The following is a 14420-nucleotide window of genomic DNA, read 5'->3' as shown; positions in this document are numbered from 1 at the left end:
CCAAATGGATCAAAGACCTTGAAGAAAGAGCAGATATCCTGAAAATATTACAGGAAGGGATAGGGGATACATTAGGGCTCCATGGCACAGGTTGAAACTTCCTAAAGATCCAGAAACACAACAAATCAAAGAAAGGCTGGATAAATGGGATGGCATTAAACTATAGAGATTCTGCATGGTAAAGGACATAGCTAGCAAGATAAACAGTAAGCCTACAGATTGGGAGATGTTCACTAGCTATAAAACAGACAAGGGTCTAATATCAAAAATATATCTGGAGCTCAAAAAATTTAAACCTTCCAATAACAAATCCTCAAAGAAACAACCATCCCATTAATAAGTGGGCTAGTCTCTGGAAAGGAAATAAGAATAGACAATAGACACATGAAGTAATGTTGAACATCTCTAGCCATAAAAGAAATGCAAATCAAAACTACATTGAGATTCTACCTCACTCCAGAAAGAATGTCCATTATCAAGAAAACAAATAATAAAAGATGCTGGTAGGGATGTAGCCAAAAGGGACCACTACTACACTGTTGGTGGGAGTGTAAACTGGTTCGACCATTCTGGAAAGTAGTATGGAGGTTCCTCCTAAACATAGAGCTCCCCTATGAACCAGCAATTCCACTCCTGGGCATTTACTCAAATGACCACAAAGCCATGCTAAAGCTACCAGCACAACTCTACTCATTGCAGCATTGTTTACCATAGCCAAGATATGGAACCAACCCAGATGCCCCCACGCACACACACACACAGGGATTCTATGCTTCCATTAGAAAGAATGATATTGCCCCATTATTAAGAAATGGAAGGACTTGGAAAAAAAATCATATGAAGTGAACTAAGCCAGACCCAAAGAAACATAGACTCCATGGTTTCCCCTCATTTGTAATCATTAGTATATGTCTAGGATAGTCCTAGCAGAGGATCACAATAGCTCAGTAGCCATGTACACATGATGCTAATGGAAATAAACTCCAGAACCCTAAGATATGTATTCAAATGTTTTTTTTCTTTCATGCAATTGTTTCTAACACATTTATAAGATTATTTCTTTGTTGCTTTGTATGTCCCTCCCCCACAGTATAACGCCTGCTTTCACTGTATTTGATGTCGGCATAAATTGTGGAGGTGAAGGAGAAAAACAAATCGTTTAAATATGGATACAGGTGGACCCATTGCAACAATGAGATATACAAGTCCTTATGTCGAAAAACGAACTTCACAACTTTGGTGGGAGGGAGGGGAAGTGGGGAGGGTTGGGGAAAGGCAGGGGGAGGATGGGAAGGGATGGGAAGGGGAAACAAAGGAGGAGGCTACAATGCTTGATAAGAAATGTACTGATTATCTTGCCCATGTAATTGTAACCGCTCTGTACAGTATTTTCACAATAAAAAAAAGAAAAAAATGGAAACGAGGGTTTTGTTTTTGTGGGAGCTGAAGTCTGGGCCTGGGCGCTGTCCCTCAGCTCTTCAGCTCAAGGTTAGGGCTCTACTACTTGAGCCACAACAGCCACTTCCAGCTTTTTCTGCTTTTGTTGTGCAGAGGAATCACTCTACCATTGAGCCACCCAGAATGGGAGTTTTCAAACAAATGCATTGTGTGAAGTTATTTCTTTTTTTTCTTCCTTCCCCCCACCCTTTGGTTTATCCCATTGTCAGTGTTTTTGATTCTGGTAGCCTGTGTCTTGTATATGTTTATGTGATTCAGGGTAGGGAAGTGGAATCACAAAAGGGTGAGTCAAAGGACAAAGGTGAACCAATGCAACAGCCATACTCATGAGACACCATGTTGGAAATGAACTTTACATCTCAGGGGGTGTGAGGGGTGGAGGTGGGAGAAAAGGAGGGAGGGGGTAACACTGGTGGACACGAAATGTACTCATCACCGTACATTCGTAAGTGTAACCCCTCTGTACATCACCTTTACAATAAAATTTAAAAAAAAATTCCTTTCTCTATGAAACGTAAAAGAAAAAAGCAACAACCTCTCTCACCTTCATCCAAAGTTGGAAATGCAGTTTCTGTTGGTGGGTAGCCCTACTTGGGCTCCCCACTGTCTACTTTGCTTGTCATCATTATAACCCCCACCCCCACCCCCAGGCACCGCCCTACTTTCCTTCTGGCTCTAACTACCATGGGCAGACCATGAGCCAACAGGCTGGTACTCTGCTGCAGGGTCTCAGAGTGTGCGCTTCGCACCTGCATTCCCCTTAATTCCAGGCTTAGCTGGTCAGAACTTGAACATTAGCCCGTCATCATGGGCTCTTCTGAACCTCAAAACCAAACCTGAGTCTTGGGGAGGCCTTTAGGACCAAGGGGAGTTATCACCACCGGGAGTCAGGCTGTAAATTCCTTCCGTCCTAGCCCCCCAGTTGCTGTCCCCTTCCCTCCTCCCCCCCAGCTTCTGTCGCCCCCACATTTCCCACATTTGCAGACATTAGCCCCCAGCCACTAGTTAGCCGCGTTCATCCACTGGGGTCCCCCACTGGCCTGGGGAGGGGGGCAAAGTTGATTGCTACCTTTCCCTTGCAGGGGGCTCCCTCTCCTTCCCTGGGGCCTGTACCCCCCGGGCTCCCCTCATCCACCCTGTTGGCCAGCGGCGCGCCACGGGAGTCTTCCTGAACCCTCTTTTTCCCCGGGAGGGGGGTGGTGGGGGGGGAAAGGACTCAGCTGCGTCCGGGCGCCTCCAGTCTGGGTTCCCCGCCGCCCGCGCAGCTGCCGCCACTGCCGAGCGCTCCAGTAAGCGCGGGGCAGCCGGGGGCGCTGGCGGCGAGCACTGGGCGGGGAGCGGTGGAGGGGGGGGGAAGCGCGCAGCGGGGCGGAGGGGAGGGGAGGGCAGGGGAGGAGAGGAGCGGGGGGAGCTGAGGAGAGCAGAGGCGTGAGCCGCACCGCCCCGCGTGCCCCGCACGCCCGCCCGCTAGATCCGGAGGCGCGCGGGCGGCCGCTTGAGCGCACCAGCCGGGTCACCTTGTCCGGGAGGTAAGTCCCGATCGCCCCGGCGGCGGCGAGGGCGGACCGACCGTCTGGCGGGGTGTGGCGGGGGTTGCGAGTGAGCGGGCGTGCGCCTGCCGGAGATTGTCCTGGAGCGGGCGGTCTTCCAGGCTCCGCCAGGGAGCAAGCAGACCCGGCGGCGGCGTGGCGCCCGCGGTAAGTCCGTGTGGTCGTGGAAGGTGTGTGTGGGGGTCTCCAGGCGAGAGGGCAGAGAGGACCTGGTGCGGAAGATGCGCAGGCCAGCACTGAGTGCTTCCAGCCAGGGCTGCACCCTGGCGCCTGGCCACCTTGGGCACCCTGGCGACGCTGAGGGCTTGCTGCGCAAAGTCTGTGGGAGCTGATGAATTCCAGTCCTGGAAGTGCAGCGGAGCCGATCTGTCCGGGACCCTGGTGGAGTTGGGGGCGGGGGGACAGGAATCGTGAAGGGCTTTGGCTTGGCTGGTTCCAGCGACCCCCCTGTAAGGATTCTGAAGCATCCAATTGGGCTGATGAGCGGGAAAGCAGAAGGAGCTGGGGACGGAGGTCCATCTGGGAGCGGGAAAGGAAGCGGACTTGGAGCGGAGGGGAAAAGAGAGATGGGGCTGAAAGCGCGTTCGGGATGGGGGATCCCAAGTGCCTACCCAGCCTGAGCTGAGGCCGGGACTTCAGGGAGCCCTTCGCCGCCAGCCAGGGCAACATCGCCTTTTGCAAGCTGTCTGTCTGGTCTTTGGCAGAGCGACAGCCTGCAGCCCTAGGAGCCACCCGATCTGTGCTGGGATAGGAGCTAGCAGATGCGCCTTGAGGCAGGTGCTGGGGTGTCAATTTCTAGTCTCGTTCTTTGTCCCTATGCGTGATTCTTGCCCCTTCCCTTGAGCTCCCAGAGCAGCGGGGAGGAGGGCAGCAATCGGTCACCTGCGGAACTGGACACTTTGGGGAAGAGGATTTGATCTCTGTGCGCTTTCTGCAAGACCCCAATTAAGTGTGGGGTGTCTGGAGCAGAGCTTTTGGCAGGTGGCCGGAGGGGGTCCTTTGGTTTTCCTGTGGAACAAGAGGAAGGAGACTTTTGGTAGCCCTCATTTTCTGTGGAGTCTCCTTGCATGCAGATGCTCCGGCAAGCGGTACCCAGACTTCAGGTACGCTGGAGGCTCTACGCTGCTGGTCGGGACAGGATGCCTGCGCCTTCCCTAGACACTTCGTGGTGTTCAGTGCAGCAGACACACACCAACGGTTTCGTGGATTTCGGAGGGAGGGGGTTGTGTGGAGCTGGTATCCCTTTCCAGTTAGAATCAGGCAGTGGCTCAAGCGCACGTGCCTTTGTGTCCGTCGACCCCCCTTCTTTAGGACAGCAGGTTAAGACTGAACCCAAATGGAGAAGAGGTGGCGCGTTGCGCAGACCTGCAATCTCTGGGGGTGACTAGCCTCCGAACAAACCTCAGAGCAAGCCAACTTTCCCTTGCTAAGGTGTCATTGCTTGGGCAGCCTGCTTAGGTGCCTTTTGGGGAAGTGGTCTTCAAAGAGATAACGGATTGCAGCGGTCCCAGAGAAAATGAGACTCCAAGGTGGTGGCAGCAGCAGCCGCCTGTCGGTTCTGGCGAGGACAGTGGGAAGCTGGAGCAGAATTTTCAGATGGATTGCACGCAGTACGCCTTGCGGTTGTTGACTGTCTTTTAGGAAATTCAGACCACAGGTGCAGGGCCTGTGGATGTGCAGGGAAGTGCACTCCACCTGGGTCCCTTTCTCTCTGCTTCCTCCCTTTCTCCAGAAACCTGGGCTCTTGGCAAAGCTGAGTCTGTAACTAATCTGGTGTTTCCTCCCCGCCCCCCCAAAAAAACGCTCTTTCCCCTCCCCCTCTCGTCTTTTTGGAAACAAAGTTGGTTTATATTACAGAGGATTTCAATGATACAGAGAGGTAGAGAATGACACAGTTGTATGTTCTTTGCCCAGTCACCCCACTCTTCTCCGGGTTGTGGGGGCCATGCTGGATAAAGGATTTTATTTAAAAAAAAACACCTAAGTATATGAAGTGAGGAAGATGTTAATTAGCTTGATTCAATCATCCCGCATTGAATTCATAGATCGTAGCATCAACTTGTGCCTCACACTTTGATAGCATCCAATGCAATTAAATAGTTTAAATAATAAAACACATTGATTTAGACAACTGAAATAACCTTCCTTTCATGGGCACCTGTAATTCATGCCTGTAATCCAAACTGCACAAGAGACTGTAGGATCACTTTTTGAGGCCAGACGAGACCAAAAAAAAAAAAAAGTTCCTTAGACGACCCCCCCATCTCCAAAATAACTACCAAAAAGTCTGGCTGGAGGTGTGGCTCAAGTGGTAGAGCTCTATCCCAGCAAGCAGTAAGCCATATATTAGTACTGCCAATGGGAACAGAGGGGAAAACAAACAAAAACAAAAAGAAAAAGAGCCCCAAACAAATGAACCCTTCCTAGCTCACTTCACCTGTGCACATCCTCCTGCCTCTCCAGCCTACACCAGTTCACTTTGGGGTCACCTAATAATTAGAAATGAGTGTGTTTGTCGTGCTTTGGTTTGGTTTGATTTTTGTTCCAGAGATAGAACCAAGGGTCTCACAGAGGATGCTAAGTACTGGCTCCACTACAAAACTATACCTCAGCTCCTAAAATATCTTCTTAATAATTCCATTAGAATATGAGTAATATCAAAATAAAAGTGTAGGCATTCACCATTAGAAAACCTGCTTCCTTTCCTGGAAGATGGAGTCATTGTAGGAGGAAAAAAAATAGGTTACTGAGTTTAAAAATGCATGTTAAATTATTAGATTTGATGTATTCTAGTCAGTGTGCAGGACATGAACAAGATTCCAGTGAGCACGATAGGCTGAAGAACTTCTTCTAGGTAAACACTTTAAAGCTTAATTCATAAATTATAGACAACTAATTTCTCCATAATAGTGCAACAGTAGATTTGACTCATCTTTCTCATTAACCTTAAATCCTATTTTCCTGAGAGTTGTTACTATTAAAGGAGAATATGAAGATATTTCCTTATGTAACTTTTACTAATGGAAACACATATCCCATTAGGAGACTAGGGCAGAGCCGTGGATGTTTCACCTGTTAACTAGGAAAGCTTGGGTGGGCATGTTCCTGTCATAGCTGCTGAGCCCTCATAGGAGAATCTCTGCTCTCTGGTTGCTGGGATTTGGTGTCCTGTGTGATTTCTTCTGTCTGGAAAGGCATAGAGAGGCATAGCATACACAAGGAAAGGCCACCAGAGTCAGAAAGAGAGTTTTCCCACAGAGCTCCTCCCACGCTACACACCTCTGCACTTTCCTGTAGTAAAAGTGGTTCCTAAAAATTGTCAGTGACATCCTTGGAGTCATTCTTTTAAAGACTTTTATAAGGTGCACAGTTTAAAGGCATCTTTAATTATCTTTTGTTTGATAACCTTCTTGTATACTAGCAGTTTATACTGTCTCCCTTACCTGCTCTCCAGAAATTATGTATTAGTGATACCAGTGTGGTCCTGCTCCTTATTTCTCATGTTGGCCTTTGCAGTACCCCCTGCACATTAGAAAATTTAGATTATCTGGGCATGTTGGTAATTTTAATAGGAATGACATGAGCAAAGCATCATTGGGAGGGTTGTTTTTCAGCATCAGTACATGGCAGTGGGTGTAAATGAGTAGCAGAATTGTCTGTTCTCAGTACAGCGCCCATCCTAGGACCATTTTGTGGAAATGTGCTGATGCTAACATCAAGAGCTTACAAGAGCCATACCTCTTGACCCAGCATCATTGTCCTGGGCACACTGTGCTAAAATGTCAAAGATGCATAAGTATTCAAAACATTAAGGTAGGCTGGCCAGTTCACCATAGTGCCAAAGTGGACAGCTTCAAGTGTGCTTTTCCAGTATTTTCTGTGCACAATGCTTGCACTGTTTTGAAGTATTGCTGAGAGTTTACAAATGCAGACATGAAGGCTCCAGGCTGCAGTCACCATAATTTGCTCAATCCAAGGGCCAAGTCAAGGGATGAGTAGGAGTGACACTGTAGTCACAGAATTCTCTGTCTCCGGGCTGCCCTTCCTTTTCCATTGTAATTTCTAGATTGTGTATGAGAATACTTGCCTTTCAAACTCCGGGCTCTGCCATTAACTAGTGTGATGATCTTAGACAAATCATTTTCCTGAGATTTTGTTTCTTCCACAGACTTTCCAAGATTTAGAAAACAAGGTGATTATGGCTGTTTGTTAAAGAAAGGAGACTCTGGTTGGCTTGGGCATATAATCCTAGCTACTCAGGAAACTGAAATCTGAGGATCTGGGTTCAAAGTCAGCCCTGGAAGGAAAGTCCATGAGACTCTTATCTCTTATTAACTTCCAAAAAGCCAGAAATGGAGCTATGCCTTACATGGGAGAAAGCTAGCCTTGAGCAAAAGAAAAGCTCAGGGACAGCACCCAGGCCCTGAGTTCAAGCCACAAGACCAGTGTGTGAGAGAGAAGGAGGAGGGAGGGAGGGAAAGAGGGAGGAAGGAAAGAAGGAAGGAAAGAAGGAAGGAAGGGAGGAAGGAAGGAAGGAGGAAAGAAAGGAGGAGAATTCTGTATTGGAGAAGGTTTTGCTGAATATTCATGATTTCACTGGATATTTCCACATTCACATGGCTTTCTGAGAAAACAGAACCAGCCAGGCCCTTCTGTGTGTCTGCATCCTACAATTGCTTCTTGGCAGATGTCAGAATACAGACAGTTTGTACATACTCACGTGGGGTAAACCGCCCTATGCACAGGAATGTGTGCCAGTGGTATAAATAGTGTGCCTTGCTAAAGATTTACAGAGACTGTGTAGGAGAGGCATGTGAGCAATAGCTTTTGAAATTTATCTTTAACATAACTAAATTTAGCCTCATATCTCATTATAAAAGTTTAATGATGTATCGTCTAAGCTACAATATTTCAAGTCAGGTTACCAACCAACTACCAACTACCATGTGCAGTATATGCTGACTTAAGTTACATTGTTTAGCCCAAAAGATAATTCATCTTAAACCATTGTATGACAGATAATTTGTTAAATTATGAAAAATAATGTAAAATAAACATGACACTAATTAAAAACAAGTGATATTTGAATCTAAAATTACAGTTAGAACTCAAAATATCATAGTCAAGAAATATACACATGTAGAAAATGATAAAAATAAAAACTGCTTCTGAAAGCACAATCCAGAGGCAACTTTGGATAGTATTTTGCATAAAATGAATTTATCTAGCCAGGAGCTTGGTAACATTCTTGTAATCCTGGCTACTCAGGATGCTGAGTTCCAGAGGATTGACTCCATCAACAAAAAGGCAAGCACAGTATCTTTACAATTAAAAACATACATACACACACAGTACATACACACACATACACACACACGCACACACACACACATATTAACAGCAACAAAAAGCTGGAATGGAGAATCGTGATTCAGGCTGTAGAGTGTCAAATGAGCAAGCATGAGATACTGAGTTCCAAGTTATTTTTTCAGTTTTAACTTATCATTTATCTTCTGTCGTTTGCCACTTCCTACTACGTCGCTTTCCTTTTCTCCTCTCTCAGAAAAAGGATGTGTCTAAAACAAAATGGAAAAACAAACACATGTTAGCTTGTTAGAATCACAGACGTTGAATAACATTCTGTCAACTTGGAGGATGTTTCCAAAAGCAAGATACAGTATTCTTGGCACAAACACATCTGGATTAGTAACTCTTCCTCTTCCTTAGAAAAGCAAAAACCAAAACGTTGTATAAACTTAAGTCTTCTACCATGAGACCATGGCCTTCAGTATGTCAGTGGGTCAGGCTGTCAGTGGGTTCAGGTTTGAAATAAGTGCTTTTCTTCCTGAAGATTATACTGGGATTCAGAACTGAGTTCTAATTGACCCGAGGATGCCCAGCCCATTCTATGATAGGAGCTGATCCCACTGTTAATTATTTGCAATACCTAAATATGCATTCAATAAAGCAGAAGCACTTCTGTAGCCTCCTTCAGATCTGAGGTCTCAGCCTCAGCCCATCATCCCATGTGTATTTTTCATGAGGTCTTGTTGATCACACCATAAGATGATGGTATAGTGCCCTCAGGATGGTGGGCATGCGCGTTCCACACACATGAACACATGTGCCAGTCCTGGAAATCAAACTTCACCTGTGTTCTGTCCCTGAGCTTCTTTTGCTCAAGGCTACCACTCTACTACTTGAGCCATAGCTTCACTTCTGGCTTTTTGAGAGTATTATGGAATTCCATGCCTGGCCTGGCTTGATCCATGATCCACAGATCTCAGCCTCCGAAATAGCTAAGATTACAGGTGTGAGCCAAAGGCACCTGCCCATAGGCTGATTTATCTGCCCCGGATTGCCCCTGGAAGTCCATCTTCCACTTCATACCTTCACATTTCCTGCCTGTCTGGCCCAGTCTCCCCTTTTCTGTGCTAGTTTCTTCCTCTTTCCACACACAGAACTAGGAGATGACTCATTTGTGTATACATTGTTCTCTACTTTTTTTATTTGTTTGTTGTTGGCTTGTATACCAAAGTCTGGGATGCAGTCCGGGATGATGTTTTTTTCAGTACTTTGTTACAATGTGATTGAGATGGGTTTTCATTTAAAACTCATTTTAAGTAAAACGAAATAATCTCTTCAGTTTTTTCTAAGCTCATACTCTTTCTTTCACTTGTATCCTGAGTTTTTCTAAGTTATGGAACAAGGATCCATTTTGACTTGAAGGATAACCATCCATTGCTTTTGATTTGTTCAGAGTGACATCATCAAGAGTCTTGGAGCAAGCCTGTCCTAACAGCCTTTGCACATCACAGCCATTCCCTGTGGGCATCTCAGAGCAGGCAGACCATGTATGCAATTGCATCTCAGCCCCTTGGTTGGCATCACTGCTAATCTGAATGCTCTGTATGTCTGGCGTTTTAGGAATGATTAAGAGCCTTGGATGTGTTTCACAACATCATAGTCTATTCTAGAGCCATGGAGATGCAATGTTTATGTTGACTCAAAATGTCCAGAAAGCTGGAACTCCCTTTCTTGTTGCTACATCCAGAGAGGCTGATTTCCCAAGCACATTCTCAGGAAAGGCACACTTTACCATTCTAGGTCATCCAGGATGTTTCCAGCCCAGATTCCAACAAATGCTCTCTCTGTTTTGAAATCATTTGTTTATAGAATCAGGGGCACAGATAAGTTCAGCAAAGGTGGATGCAAGCATAGACAGGGGGATTGTGCATTCTGTCCATCGGCATTGGTCATGGTCTACCTTCCAGCACCCTTCTTTTCCTGAGGCCTGGACTATTTTCAAATGTTCAAGTATTCCATGAAGCGTTGACATCAGCTTCTCTTGTTGGCCTCATGGCTTCCCTCTGTGAGACACTCCTTTGCAGGCAAAGGCTGCATCGCATTGGTCTTCTGCCATAGTCCCGCCCCCTCACAGTTCCTCATTATGTGTCCAGCTGCCTGTGGGACTACTTTCCTTATTAGCTTTACCTAGGGAGGTACATGGAGGCCTGGTGCATCCAGGCACACAGTGCTGGCTAAGGGCTTCTGGTGCCCCCTGATCTTATAGCTGTGCTATAATACATCCAAGGGTCCTGACCTTTCCTTCATCTTGTCCTATAGCTCTTTCAATGCCCTGAGATATCTGTAGAACTTCAGATAGCAAATTGCCTGGTAAGATTAAGTGTTCCAAGTTCTATCCAATTTAGGTAGATTTCTATCCATAACTTCTAGGCTCCCAGGACTGCATAAACTGGCAGTAGGGATTGAGCTCTTAGTCTGCCTTGTCATTGTCTAATGTGTGTGTTTCTCCAGCATCAGGACTGGATAGGTGAAAGACTGGAGGAAAGAGGCTACCAGCTATTCCTTAGTTGGTACTGTGTGGCCCGTGCTCTGCTGTCAGGGTCCTTGTGCTGATTGAGGCTCTCGGATGCACCATGTGGATCTTTCCTAAATCTTTGCCCCTGTGACCATGGTACTATATTGGCTGGGAAGTTACACCTCCAGCCTTGAGATCCACACCTTTGCTTCATCTGCACAATGAGAAGATGGCTTCCACTCTGATAGGATGACAGTCCTGGGTTTTCCTCTCAGCCTCCTGGGAAAAGGCAGCATCACCTTTCTAGATATCATCCTCCAACTCAGACCACCCTATCATTGGGGTAAGGCATGAAGTCCCTGTGTACACGCACATGTGTTTGTGAAGGGGTGGCAAGTCAAGGAAGTGCAGTGCCCTCCACTAGAAACAGAAATATCATGGGGAAGAGGAAGGGGAGTGGTGCCATGACAGAGCGTGCAGGAAGTCATACTCCGTAATGGGGCATACAGCAAGAGTTTTCTCTTCTTCTCGACTCTGCTGTATCCTAGGCGTCCTGCAGAAGACCAGGCCAGGTGCCATGGTATGTGGGTGTGTAGAACTATGGGCTCTTAGCATCTCTATGGAAACTGAGGCTGTATTGAGGGTGGGGTCCTGGAGGGGCTCATAGAGAGCTGAGCATGGGCTGAGGATAGACCTCCATCCCAAGCACCAGCTTCTAGGTGTTTCTGACCTAAACCTCAGTCACTGTCACCAAGGTGTTTTTCTGACCTTACTGACCTAGGGACTGGGTTCTTAAGGCAGCATAGAAACTCACTTTTATGAGTATACTTTTTAGAGTCTACTTTCAGCCCTGTCTGGGGGTAGTCTCACTGGAGCCTGGTACCTCACCACAAGGGATGGTCCCTCTAGATGGTGGACTCCCTACATGATGTGGAAGAAAACTAATGGAGAAGTAAAGCCAGCTCAGCCCCCCAGAGCCAGACAAAAGCCTTTATCACTTATTTGTATCATGTCTCAATGATAATTCAGAAAGACAAAGGGCGAGTTTGAATCCTTTTGCCTTATTGCCAGAAATGGCTCTCCTGAGCCCAGATGGAGCTCCAAGGAAGTAAGAGAGGGAATGAGAAGAAGAAGAAGGAAGGTGCAGGGTATGTCTATGGTTCCTTCAGAAAATGAAATTCTCCCATTTCACACTTAGTATAACCAAGAGACCCAGAAGGACACCCCTACCCTAAATTGTCCATCCCTATGCCATCAAGGAGAGCTTGCTTACCTTTATGTCTGTCCCTAAAGTTCATTTTTTCACCCTCCTCCATGCTCAGTTGCTCAATTTTCTTGGTATTGCTAGAAGCCAGCACATTGTTTAGGATAGTCACATGCCATGTACATTATGTGGATAATAAATCAGGCATGAACAATAAATCTCAACTAGGACCAAAGTAATGAAGTCACTCTCCATCTGAATATTTGGGTAATGTCTTCTTAGGAGCACACACACAGCAAGTCAGTAAACCAATATATAGGTGAGGAGAGAACAAAGTGGTAGGCCAGGCTGGGAATTGTGTACCTAGAAAAGTCCAGGAGAACAGGAATCTCCTGTAAGAAGTCCCAGCCACCAGCCACAGGAAGGGAAGCTCTTCTCTAATGACACAGGCCCCAGACATTTAGAAAGAACACTGACATGGACTAAATAGGACAGTAAGTCGACCCATGTTCTTGTCTTGTTCTCATCAGAAGGCTTTACCCAGAGGATGGAAATGTTCTTCCTGTATAGACATTCCCCAGAAGTGTTGGTCTTCCTAGAACTTGTGTTTAACTCCTTATGTATTTTGGAAATAGATTTTGATGGGTTGGACTCAACCCACTGCTCAAGTCACTTTTTAATTAACCTGGTGCCTTTGTAGAGCATAAAGCAAGAATGAATCCACCTGTCTCTGGGGATTCAAACCAGAGGCCTCTGTCCACATAAGGTTTGTCCTGGAGGGCCTCTTGGGAGCATGGTGCTGGTATGTGCATCCTTTCCTCTGAGCTGTTCCTTGCCCTGATGTCCCTTGTCCCTCAGTTGTACTGACAGGCCTACTCTACCAAGGTTGGGAGGAGTGGGATGGAGGGAAGGATGATTCCTTGCAATGCTTTCTGCTCCCCATCCTTTCTTCACTAAGCTAGTCTATGGTCTCATTTTGGGTCGTGGTTTAGATGCTTCTCAGCTTACAATGGAGTTATTCCCCCAAGAAATCCATTGTATGTTGGCATCATAAGTTAAATAAAGCATATTGAATCTACCTAGAACATTCTGGTTCAGCCACTGAGCACCCTGTAGGGTCTTGGTGGGTATCCTTTTGTCATTGTGGAGCTGACCTGACCAGAAGCTGTCGCTCTCTACCCTGCCCAGCAGAGTGAGGAGTGAGGGACCACATGGAGGAGCCAGGATAAGATCCAGATTCAGGATTGGATGCTTATTGCATAGAAGGCTTATTAAGGGTTGCACTATCCCAGAACTGGAAAATCTAAAGTGGAGCACCATAGGTCAGAGATCAGCTCCCAGTGGCTTTCCCTGCCCCTAAGCCCTGTGGAGGCTCAGTGCTGGCCAACTCCATGGGATGTTTCCCAAGGTTTCAACCTTCTGAGGTTCCTTCCAGGTTCTTTTCTGTCATCTCTGGAGCTCCCCCTCTTGCTCCCACTCCTGTGAGGATGGTACACAGTAGACCAGAATCCACAACAGAAACCCTCTCCTCCTGGGCTCTCACCTCCTCTTCCTCATCCCTAGGTGATCCCTCACCTCCCTCTCTCATCTCCCTACTGGCCCCAACTGCCAGGTGATCTGAGTGGCTGCCTTCAAGTCTCGCTGCCTGCATGAGTGCTCCTTACAACTGCCTGCTCAAATGCACATCTGCCTCCAGAGCCCCTTGTCAACAAGTCTCCCATGCCCACTCCCTATCTCCAGCCACCTAGGTCAGGCTGCTTGGGGATAACAGAGGGCTGTTTTAACAGGCTCTGTCTACCTCCAGCTTCTCATCACTTCCTGGTATTCACAGAATGCCAGGCTTCTCCTGCTTTGTCATGCACAGGTTGCACACATGCGCACACATACACACATACAAATGTGTGGAAACACATATTCACCATGTCACGTGCTCTTCTCTCTTCCTCTCGCGTTAGCTGCCTCTCACTAACTTCCAAAGCTCACCTTGTGTTTAATCTCATCCTAGTGTCCTTCAAGTCCAATAACCTCACCTTTGAATCTCCTGATGTGGCCTTAGCAGAACAGATAAAATATAAGTTATCTAGAAATAACTTCGTTAAGAAATGTGTATGATGTATACAAAGTAGGCTATCACTGTGCTTATGAAGCCAGAGAACTCCTGGATAAACAGAGACATGTGCCATTGCTCCACACAGGAGAGCTTGAAGTTGACAAGATCTCTATAGCAATGAGGCTGCCTAGTCAGAATGTCAATGTTCTATTGTTTTTTGAGCCTGATAGCATTATTTGAACATTCTTGAAAGAGTGAAATGCTAAACATCACATTTCTTATTTTTTTAACTATACAAAAATGGTTTCCATTATGACATTTCATGTCTGTATATCT

The 14420-nt window shown here is 46.6% G+C and overlaps 1 protein-coding gene across 1 annotated transcript in view; it reads left to right on the top strand.

Annotated features, from left to right (window-relative positions):
* Positions 1 to 2835: 2835 nt before the first annotated feature.
* Positions 2836 to 14420, top strand: part of Syndig1 (synapse differentiation inducing 1) — a 162823-nt gene continuing 151238 nt past the window's right edge. The window contains exon 1 of the mRNA XM_013027065.1: positions 2836 to 2991. The gene's annotated coding sequence lies outside the window, so the exon portion shown is untranslated. The remainder of the gene's footprint in view (positions 2992 to 14420) is intronic.

Source organism: Dipodomys ordii, unplaced genomic scaffold (assembly GCF_000151885.1).
Source record: "Dipodomys ordii isolate 6190 unplaced genomic scaffold, Dord_2.0 Scaffold99, whole genome shotgun sequence".
Taxonomy (NCBI): Eukaryota; Metazoa; Chordata; class Mammalia; order Rodentia; family Heteromyidae; genus Dipodomys; species Dipodomys ordii.
This window is presented reverse-complemented; position numbering and strand designations above follow the sequence as displayed.